Source organism: Gossypium arboreum, chromosome 10, assembly GCF_025698485.1.
Source record: "Gossypium arboreum isolate Shixiya-1 chromosome 10, ASM2569848v2, whole genome shotgun sequence".
Lineage (NCBI taxonomy): Eukaryota > Viridiplantae > Streptophyta > Magnoliopsida > Malvales > Malvaceae > Gossypium > Gossypium arboreum.
In genome coordinates, this window is record NC_069079.1 from 126,197,887 (window position 1) to 126,198,760 (window position 874).

The window sequence follows — 874 nt, forward strand, 5'->3', positions numbered from 1 at the left end:
AGATGAAATAATGGAATGTTAATAAAAGTAGATGAAAAAAAATGTTGTGCACACAAAAAGAAAATTTCACAACCAAAACAATGATAACTTGGAAAATAGAGATTCAGGAACCACCATAGCATTAAATTGCACTCATTAATTAGTGATAACATTTATAAATCATATAATTCAGATTACATTAAAGCTGTACAAAGTAGATTTTATTATGCAAACATTTTGTACATTATTAAATTATGACAATAAAACAATGAAATTATATATACTTACAAAGAAGACGATGAACAAATACTAAACGACTGACAACTTTTTGCTGTGATCATCAGCAACCTCTGCATCAAATGACTGTCAAAGCAACACTATTTATTCTGCGGTTCTTAAGCAATTGGAAGGTTTTGCTGCATTTCAAGTGGATAATGTATTTGCATTCTGCATCCAAACACTCAAGAGCCAAATCCATGCAACGATCACCACATTTGTGACATTCAGGATAATCATAAACCTTCTCCACAAACATGAGAGTGTGTGGATGATCACTTTCTTTTATTTTACTCCTGCGCTTGACAAATCGATCATCTCTCAAAACACAAGAAAAATGTGCTGAGTTATCACAAATTGGACAATGGTAAAACCAAGTATTGAGATTTCTTTCTTTTTCACAAACATCACAATAATGATATTGTGAATAATCATTATCTTCATGGTATGTGAGGATCAAACCATGTCTGTCTGATTTGTGCCAAGTTGTTTGTGGTAGTAAATAGGCACATCTATAATGCACATTAAAATTGCAAGCCTTGCATCTATATACTGAAAAACCATCAGTACTGCCACCACAAGCATTACAGCACTGCCCACGATACTCACGGTACAAGAG